The sequence below is a fragment of the Gorilla gorilla genome, chromosome 14 (genome assembly GCF_029281585.2).
Source record: "Gorilla gorilla gorilla isolate KB3781 chromosome 14, NHGRI_mGorGor1-v2.1_pri, whole genome shotgun sequence".
Taxonomy (NCBI): domain Eukaryota; kingdom Metazoa; phylum Chordata; class Mammalia; order Primates; family Hominidae; genus Gorilla; species Gorilla gorilla.
In genome coordinates, this window is record NC_073238.2 from 76,674,190 (window position 1) to 76,684,230 (window position 10,041).

General features: G+C 35.1%; 1 long non-coding RNA gene across 1 annotated transcript; it reads right to left on the reverse strand.

Annotated features, from left to right (window-relative positions):
* Positions 1-1,016: 1,016 nt before the first annotated feature.
* LOC129526321 (uncharacterized) lies at positions 1,017-9,648 on the reverse strand. The gene is made up of 3 exons (XR_008670983.2): positions 9,498-9,648; positions 5,605-5,726; positions 1,017-1,058 (listed from the first exon to the last, which is right to left on the reverse strand). It is a non-coding gene; the product is annotated as an uncharacterized lncRNA (long non-coding RNA).
* Positions 9,649-10,041: the final 393 nt, after the last annotated feature.

Below are 10,041 nucleotides of genomic sequence, written 5' to 3' on the forward strand. Positions count from 1 at the left end.
CAGGAATATATATTATATATAATCATATATATCATATTATATGTAATTATATATATTATAGACTATATAATATATAATATTATATATACACAGAGAGAGAGTGGTTTTGGAGTACGATGAGCTTACTTATATTGACTGCTTAGTTGCTATTGATATTATAGAATAAGAATGTCCAATATAAAGTACAGAGCAAACAGACTTCCAGATAATGGAAGAATAGCTAATGATCATTATGGAAAATTATCTAAAACTATTATTTAATGATTTTAGACTTCAGGAATTGTATACATCAAAATTCTAGGGCAACATTACTGCTAAGGAGAAGGACAATATGGCCCAAGTAAGGAAGATCTGAATGATATTACAGCATTGTGAATGAATATGAATGGGTGAGTCAGTGTTAAAGATGATGCTACCTGCAAGTAGCATCTTGTTCTTCTCTGTGAGGAAAAGAATCTCTGAATACCTGAAATTTTGACTTAGCATTTGCAAAGTATCTCTTTTTAATTGGATCACAGTTTTGTTGTTTGTAATTATAATCTTAATGGAAGCTTTTTGATTAATTCTCTTAGTTTCAAGTCCTTATTGTGGCCTCCAAATGAGCTGGCCCCTAGCTTTTTCTCCAACATTCCCAACTATATCCCCTTTCACTGTTCCTTATCCTCAGCAAACTAAGACAGGAACAGAAAACCAAACACTGCATGTTCTCACTCATACGTGGGAGCTCAACAATAGACCCCATGGACACAGGGAGGGGAACCCCGCACACCATGGTTGGGGGACTGGAAGTGAGGAGAGGGAGAGCATCAGGACAAATAGTTAATGCACGCGGGGCTTAAAACCTAGGTGACAGGTCGTTATGTGCCGCAAACCACCGTGGCACATGTAATCCTTATGTAACAAACCTTCACATTCTGCACATGTATACCAGACCTTAAAGTTAAAAAAAAAAATTTGAATTACAGTTTTGCTTTATAGCATTTGAGGGCGTTTTGTACCTACAAATTTTCTTTTCCCCGAATATTTACATGGTTTCTTTCTTCACCTCTTTGTTCAACCTTCAACAAAAGACAAAAGCCTTTCCTAATTGTATTATCTAGAATAGCATGGCCTTCCTCTACACATCCTCTTCTCTTAATTTTTACGTATCTATAACTACCTTTCAGTAAGTTACACATTTGCATTAGGGAGTGTAATGAACTCCAGCTTCTGTAACAATCTACACCGCCCCCCACCCGCAAAAAAAAAAAAAAAAAAATCCTGGTTAAGTCCAGTAAAAGTAGATTTCTTGCTGACATTACACTTCTGACTCTTGTTAGAGGGTTCTGCTCCAAGCAGTGACTGTTGGCTCATAAATCCTTCAATTCTGTGCCCTGCCATTGCCATTTTTTAGAGCATCCTCAGCAGTAAGCCAGTAAATTAGCGAGGAGAGAGAGAGAGAGAGAGAGAGAGAGAGAGAGAGAGAGAGAGAAACAATGCAGGGCTTGTCATGGCTAGGTTTAGGAGTGGCATATATCAATTCTTTCCATTAGCCAAAATCCAGTCCCTTTGCAACTCCCATTGTAACTGAAAGGAAGGCTGGAAAATGTAAGTCTCTATGCTGTGTACTCAGAACAGGGAAATGGAATTTGTGACCCTTTAACAAAGGTCGACCATAACATTTATTTGTCCAAGTGTTTATGTCTCTTGAGTTACTCATATATCTTGAGGGCAGAAACATTATTTGGTTTGTTTCCTGCTCTATTCCCATTAGCTACAACAGAGCTTTGCACATGGCAACTGCTCAATAAATATTTGTTAAATGAAAAAATAAATGCTGTCTTTTATTTTTCTCCAGACTGGCCTACAGGCTGATAACATACACTAGAGCCACAAGAATCTGCTAATATTCAATATTTCTGTGCTAACTGGCACTGATAAGTATAGCTGAAAGATAGCAGGTCTGTTTCACCCTTATGGTGAGCTCAGGTTTTCAATATGATTCATTTGGTAACATATTTGCATCAAGCTGTTTCATATGTGAAGTAACCTGACTTCCCCTAAATATTTAAATAAAACAATAGAATATTTAATTTCATATAAAATTATATTACAAAATAAAGTTTAAAATTTTGATCGGAGTTTTAAACAGGAAAGTAGGCTAAATATTGCATTTCATTCATCAAAATACTGAATAATTTTTATAACATCTGCAAAGAACTTAACACTATAACTGTTCTTGATTTCTGTAGCAATATAAGAAAGCTAGTGTCTTAATTACTATATTTTACAGAAAATAAATATGGGGCTCAGAATGTCACTTCCGTAAGATCACAAATAAGTTTTAAACTGGTCATGAACAATTAGATTTTAAACTGATGCTTATTCCACTGGACTAATACACACAAGCATTTATGAACAAAGCTCTCAGAATCTCCACAGCAATTTGCTGAGAAAAATTATCAGACTTATTGATTTTTAGGTGCATTCTTTGATACCATTGACCACAGTTTTGTAATCTATTTGCTCTAAAAAAGCATTAATTCAAAGCTCACATGGACCCCTTTGTCTGATGGGATGAGACCTTCATGGTGGTTTATCTACCAGAAATAAGAATAAGCCAGAAAATGGAGAAGGGGAAGAAATGTTCAACTCTACAGAGGAAGATGTAAGCTCCAAAACGTGGTTTTCAAAAGTTGGGTTTAATCACTTTGTATAGTTTGGTGACCTTCTGCTCTATGAGAACAGCAGTCTCAGAAGGCATACTCACCAGAGAGTGGTTTGGCAAGAATGTTCATTCATGTTAAATTAGAGTTCATGTTCAAGGTAAGCAATCAAATGCAAATTTTACTGTCCACGAAGGATGTAGAAGTTCACAAAATGAACTGTAGCTCAGGGTGGGTTACAGACACAATAGGAAATTAGATCAAATTGCAAACAAAATCCTAATATTGTAGATAAAAACAAAAATAAAATAAAGAACGGAGTACAGGTGGGATACTGCAGCATATGCCATAATGGGGCCTCTGTAAACTTGATGCTAGCACTTCAGATTACATGGCTAGCCTGCAGAATATTTTCAAGCCTTATCTGTCAGCAAGGATATAAATCTAAATACTTAGAATTTCTTGGTGCTTATTTGTCCAGGTCCTGGGCAAGGCTAAAGCCATGAGCTAATGGCTTCTGGATATCTGCTTTAGGGCAGGGAAGTTCTGAGGAAATCAGAACTAGAGGGACGACCAATGGCAATTTTAAACATTCTAAGAGGGCGTGCTACTGGAAGGCAGGATGATTGATAAAATTCTATAGTATTATTTTTTAGAATTTGTTTATTCCATATTTTCAAATCCTTCGTATGTATTTTGAAGAGAGAAATAGTACGACGACATATAGAAAACAAATTGTGAAAGTACATGGAACTGTTTCTTTGTTGAGAGTATGTTTGCATAACAGCTATAAAATATTAAACAATGGAAAAGTCTTTCAATTAAGAAATTTTTATTTCTATGTCATATGCTCAGAATTTTTAAATTTCACAGTGTCTTATTTGATAATTTAAATGTGCTTTAATACAAACTATAGTAAGATATTTATGATTATGAATTGCCATATTGCAATGTTGTTGTAGACAGAATAAAATAAAAAACTGATAGGTCCATGCTTATTTCCTTTTTCTAAGGCAAAAGTAGATTTCAGTCATTTTGGTTTTGCATTGTTTTTTTAAATGATGTACTAGAGAAATTTTGTCACTATCTTGGCTATTATTTGGGAACTGCCTGGGTAACCTTGGCTATGAATCAAAATTTTTGAAGCTGGATACAGTGGCTCACTCCTGTAGTTTCAGTTATTTAGGAGGCAGAGGCAGGAGGATGGCTTGGGCCCAGGAGTTTGAGGCTGCAATGAGCTATGATCTTGCCGCTGCACTCCAGCCTGGGATACAGAGAAAGACTCCATGTCTTAAAAATAATTGGAAATTTTTCATTCTTAAAAAAAATAATAATAATTGGAAATTTAATGGTTTAAATGAGTTTGATATGTAAACATTTTGGATATTAATATTTGCTAATTTTATGTGTTATACCATCTTCCAGGGTGTGTTTGCTTACAATTTCTTTATGACATTGCCTATTGTGTAAAACTATACATTTTTTGTATCCTAATTGATCTAGTTTAACTCTTCCTTAATTACTTATAATACCTCTGCTGCCCTTTATCAAGTTTTCTATATATGGTTGGTCTAATTTAAAATGTAGTTTCTGCTGCATTGACTGATGTTTCTACCCCTCAGCAATACTGAACCATCTTCATTTTTATAATTTTATAGTATATTTCTGCTAGGAAAAGTCCTAACACTTTGGGAGATTAATCTAGGAGATGGGAGACTGTATTATCTCATTGTGTATTCCAGTCGATGAACAATAAGACTGTCTTTTATATCTTTTTATTATTTCGGAACCATCTCCTAAGAAGATTTGTATGCCTTTTGTTAGGTTTATTCTTAGCTATTATTGATTTTGTTATCCATTTTGAATGGGATCATTGTCTGTAATCAAAGAGCAATATTTATTTCATTTGATAATTTTTATCTAACAAATATGATTAATATTCTTATTAATTTAAATTGCTTATATACGGGAGTTTCAGGAATTTGTATGTAGTCAATCAAGTCAATTAAAATTAAATATGTTTTTATTCATTTTTATGAATTATTGTGATTTTTACGTTGTTTTTGATTTTATTGCATAGCCCAGGGCCTCTGATTAAAGTTTGAATATGCATGGTGAAAAGGACTATTTTCTTCCTATTTTAATTTCAGTTCACTTCGATGCTAAATATACTGTTTATTTTCAATTTATGTCACTTCTTAAGTTAAAGATATTTTATTTCTTTTTCCTACATTCTCCTTAAATCACAAATTAATGTTGACATGTGTTAACTACTTTTAAGCATCTACTTGTGAGGATCATAGTTTTTCACTTTCCAATTAATTGCTCAATATAACATATTTAATTGGTTTTCAGACTGGACCCCTTAAAAATGTTCAAAAACTTTCCAGGGACTGTACAGGCTTGAACGATTTTAAGAGAATCAAGTTAAATTGTGTTTTTTCTTAATATAGATGTGTCCAAAAATAGGCACATGTTCCCCTTTCCCAGTTGTTCTTCTTGCACGTAACCAAAGGAAATCTTAATTTTAATCTTTCTAGAATATAATGAGTTGACACTGGTTATAAAATACCCTAGAACACAAAATTAGGGGGAAAATTAAACATATTTGTGTCATTTAGTCAAGGTGCCCTTAAGCCAAGAAAGACATTATGTCATTCCTCATCCTATGCATGTTTTGCTTAAGGGTGGGTAATGTGATATAGGAATGTGACATTCTGAATCCAGAAGTGGTGTAACAATGTGGGAGAGATGACCACCTTCATTTAATAACCTCATCTATTTACCTCCACTATTATTCTAAAAGAATGCTTCACTGCTAATGGAGAATCCAACAAGAGAAAAGTCCTTAAATAACAATGAGTGCTATTTAAGTGGCATTTATTTTGTTCAGGTTAAATATTTATGGCAAGCTTCTCTACCGTATCTGTCTTTTAGAGATTATATTATGGTTTCCTACCTTTTACCCCTTTCTTGGAAAACGAATGAACATCCAATGCCTTTGTCATATGGCATTGCTTTGGCTTCCATTAGAGTCACCTGAGTATTTATCGCTGGTCGCTTCACTTGGGGTTTAGCCTTCTTAGACCAATGGAATATGAAAGAAAGAAAAGTGACAGTATAAGTGTTTCAGGCTGATGTTTTAAGAAACATCAAAAGCTTCTACTGAACTTTTTGAATGCTCACTTTCCACCACGAGAAAAACACATTGCAAAAGTGATACTGCTTCTTAAGTCTGGGTCCCAGAAGGAGAACAGGTAGAGCAGACTTAAATGGCCAAAGGCCTAGCCTACGTTCAAATAAAAACCAGGAAGGCGAAACTGAAAACACTCACACTGAAAGAGTGAGGGCTGAACAATCATGTTATCTGTCTTATACAAGACAGATATCTAAGATAGTGAGGAAAATTAACAACTAAAATACTTGTATTCACATGTGTATTTGTGTGATGTTTAGTAACTATGAAAAACCCTCCTTTTAATCATTGTGAATAATGAACACTGTTATATGTAAAATTAGGAATTACTTTTTTTGCACTTGCTGTTCTCTTTGCTCTGTGAGTCAAAACAGGGCAGGCAGCTCTAGATTTTCCCATGAACACACATAGGAACACTTGAAAAAATATAACACAACATAAACCCACAAGGCATGTAGAGTTATTTTATGTGAATAAATGTGGATAAATGTATTATGTTCCATTATTCTTTTAAAGAATAAACTCATCTTTAGTGTTATTATAAACTGTGCCTAAATTTAAGGGACAAAAATCATAACATAGTGAATTCCTAAATGAAGATCTATTCACTGACAGGGAGAACCATCACACTGTGAAGAATAACAAGATTTTTAAAAAAGGCTTATGTGAGAGCTAATATTTCTCTGCAAAGGACTTGGCTGAAATGGAACACTGAGGATTATATTTAGATACTGGTATTCTTGCACTCAGAGGATGCACAGGAGAAAATAGAAATGATTGAGACTGATGTATGTGTTATAAATTCTAGTTCCGGAATTATAAATATCCAAGGAACAACCTGGATCATATGGAAGGATAAATTTAGGGCAATCAAATATTGCTTCAGGTTTTCATTAAAATTTATTATATACATACAATACAGGAAAACTTACAAACCGTATGAGAACTCACAAAAGAATTAAAGCAGCAGGGCATATGTATACTAAATACTTTTGTCAACATATTTTTTTGAGAACTACAATCCAGGATACATATTTCTCTAGGTTCATAGATATCCATTGAACATATTTTGTTGTCAAGGAGATTATCACAGAACCTCTTTTACAACTTTGTCTAGCAACGTCTTCAACAGAAATGAGAGAAAAAAAGATTGATTGTTTAAAGATCCAATAGCTACTAATGCTATTTTGGAACTATGTATATATTCAGAATCATACTGGTCATTGCACTGGTCAAAACAAAGCAGTTATTAATTAAGGTAATTAAATAACATTATTGGGGGGGGGAAACTAGGAAAAACAGAATTGTAGGCCACAACCCTCAATTATTTAGAAATATCCCTGGGGAGAGAAAAAACAAAATGTTTGGTCACAAAGAAAAACAAGATAGCATTTGATAATTTATGATTTTACCTAAAATATCAGTATAAGAAATGGTGGAAAATCAGATAATGCATGGCTTAGATACAAACCTTCCTTAACTTCCTCTTCTCCTCAGCTCACACTCAAAACTAATGATTATCGAAGGCCTGAGAAGGAAATATCTCAGATCGCAGGAGAGAATAGAGGGGTCTACGGCCCTCTCTCATGAAAGAGTATAAATCTGGCCAGGCGCTGTGGCTCAGGCTTGTAATCCCAGCATTTTGGGAGGCCGAGGTGGATGGATCACTTGAGGACAGAAGTTCGAGAGCAGCCTGGCCAACATGGTGAAAGCCCTTCTCTGCTAAAAATACAAAACTTAGCCGGCCATGGTGGCACACGCCTGTAATCCCAGCTACTCAAGAGTCTGAGGCATGAGAATCACTTGAACCCGGGAGGTGGAGGTTGCAGTGAGCAGAGATCACACCACTGCACTCCAGCCTGGGTGACAGAGTTAGACTCCTTCTCAAAAAAAAACAAAAACAAAATCATAAGGTCATTTTTCACTTAAGAAGTTTGTGAGCAAAAGAGATAAGATTTCATAGGTCAAATTATTTTATAAGGATCCAGATGATGAAGGGGGCACAATGTTTGTTCTAGAGTCTTACCATTTAGATCGGGGTAAGATAAGAAAATGATAAAGAAAGTAGTGAGTAAGCATAAATGTATGTTTGTCAAAATCATGTTTACTGATGATTTTGATAAATACTTACCTTAAAAAACAACAAAAGAAACAGTGTGATATTTATTTTCTGAAGGTACTGGAAAGTCAACAGTAACTTGGTATTTCTAGTGTTCTCTGGGACTTTCAAAGGACAAAGAAATAGTTCAGGTCTAATAAGAAGTTGCCAAGAAAATTCATGGATTCGTAATCATGAATTAATAAAATAAAGATATAAAGAAGACATATGTGATAAAAACCAACATGGTTATAGCAACCATGTTGTAATAGATCACAATAGATGGTTGGTGAAGAAGAGGAGACTGTCTTTGAATAGAAACACTTAGCAAGTAAATGTACATGACTAAAACAAAACATTATGTAAGATTAAGCCAAATGTGACTCAAACTTTACAAAATCTTAAGGAAAAATTAATGATTTTAACTATATCAAGAATGCATATATTGACTAGAATAATCTTTAAACCATAAGATAAAGAACAGAAATATTTATGAGACATGAAAGTCCTATGTCAGGCTAGGCGCTGTGGCTCACGCCTGTAATCCCAGCACTTTGGGAGGCTGAGGCAGGCAGATCACCTGACATGAGGTATTTGAGATCAGCCTGGCCAAACACCTCACCGCAGGCAAAACCCTGTCTCTACTAAAAAAAAAATACAAAAATCAGCCAGGCGTGGTGGTGAGCACCTGTAGTCCCAGCTACTAGGTAGGCTGAGGCAGGAGAATCACTTGAACCCAGGAGGTGGAGGTTGCAATGAGCCAAGATTGCGCCACTTTGCCTGGGTGACAAAGCAAGACTCAGAGAAAAAAAAAGAAGGAAGGACGGAAAGTAGGGAGAGAGAGAGGGAGGGAGGGACGGACGGAGGGAGGGAGGAAGGAAGGAAGGAAGGAAGGAAGGAAGGAAGGAAGGAAGGAAGTCCTATGTCAGTAAAGAGTTATTCAAATGAAATCAGATTCTGACAAATATTATCTAAAAACAATAACAACAAATGGAGAAAGAGAATCCTTACTTCAAAAAATGTAACCTCCAAAACTTAAGAACTCAAGACAAATTAGAAAAGTGCAGGTAGGGAATATTTTTCTCAACAAGAGCATAGTGAGCAGTCAGTAAACTTCTGTGAATGATTATAAGAATCACTGCAATACATCAGCAGAAATGGAATGAGAATGGAAAGCAAGGAGCAGGTACATATGAAAGATATTGTGGGGGTATGGGTACAATTATCAAAATCTGTTCATCTCCCAAATGTCATAGCATTAAAGACTAAGAATTCAACACTTATGTTTCAAGCCTTGATAAGTAGAAACAGTACATATACCTATAAACTAGAATATGTTAGAAAACCTGAAGGAGGATTACTTTAATTTGTGCTTGTGTAAGTTGATTATCATTGTTAAATGCACTGAATTTGCAAAGCTGTAGCTATAATTAGGTACATTATTCATTTTCTTATGAAGCCTTTATATAACATTTACGGAGAACATATTATGTACAAAGAACCCATGTGTATATCAGAGTAGAGAAAATACTGAAGCTATGAGAGTTTAAACACTTACCAAAGGTCACAGGGTTAGCAAGGGTAGAATCAAAACACCTGCCTATTTGACTCTAAATCCCATGTTCTTTTCTTTAACCTAAACATATTTGGAAAATAAAGTAAAAAATAACAAAACGAGAGCAAAATGTCTACTTATTCATTGTTTCATTTCTAAATTCTAAGCTTTTGTCCTGGCAGTCATAGAGTTAACTCAGTTTTTCAAGCAGTTATGTTTTCTGAGCCTTCAAAGCTGTAGGTGGAATTAGATTCAGTCAGATGTGGGTTTGAAGCTAGACTCCCTATTAACTAGGTGTGTGACCTTGAGTGAGTGCCTTAACCTCCCTGAGGTTGAACAAAGCTGTTAATGAGCTCACAAAGCTGGTTGCCTAGAGTAGTCCTCACAAAGTGCAATTAGGAGAAGGAAGCAGGCCAATTAGTAATCTGAAACAGGAATTGATTCAAATACGCATCAGGAATGCATAGTGCTGGGTTGTATCAATCAACCGATCGATCAGTCTGGGTTAAGAAAGGAGAAGTGACAGATAGCTTGGAGATATATATAC